Genomic DNA, 316 nt, shown 5'->3' with positions numbered 1-316 from the left:
TTTGTTAATTATGTCAAAATTAGGAATCAAAGGACTAAAGTCCAACAATCTCCCCCTTTTTGGCATAATTGACAATTCATACAATTGTAACTTGAGCATTTCAAAACAACAAGCATAAGAGTATTATAAACTACATTATTAAGTATTATTAAGTATCAGAGCAAAAAAAATCAGAACATCAGATTGTAAAGACAATGCAACTAATCAAGTTATAATTTTTCTCCCCCTTTGTCAGTTAAGTCAAAAAGGCAGAAAAACAATTACTCCCCCTATGTTACAGAACATAAGCATTGGGTTTGAAATCATATAACGTAGT

This window comes from Cicer arietinum, chromosome 3 (assembly GCF_000331145.2).
Source record: "Cicer arietinum cultivar CDC Frontier isolate Library 1 chromosome 3, Cicar.CDCFrontier_v2.0, whole genome shotgun sequence".
Taxonomy (NCBI): Eukaryota; Viridiplantae; Streptophyta; class Magnoliopsida; order Fabales; family Fabaceae; genus Cicer; species Cicer arietinum.
This window is presented reverse-complemented; position numbering follows the sequence as displayed.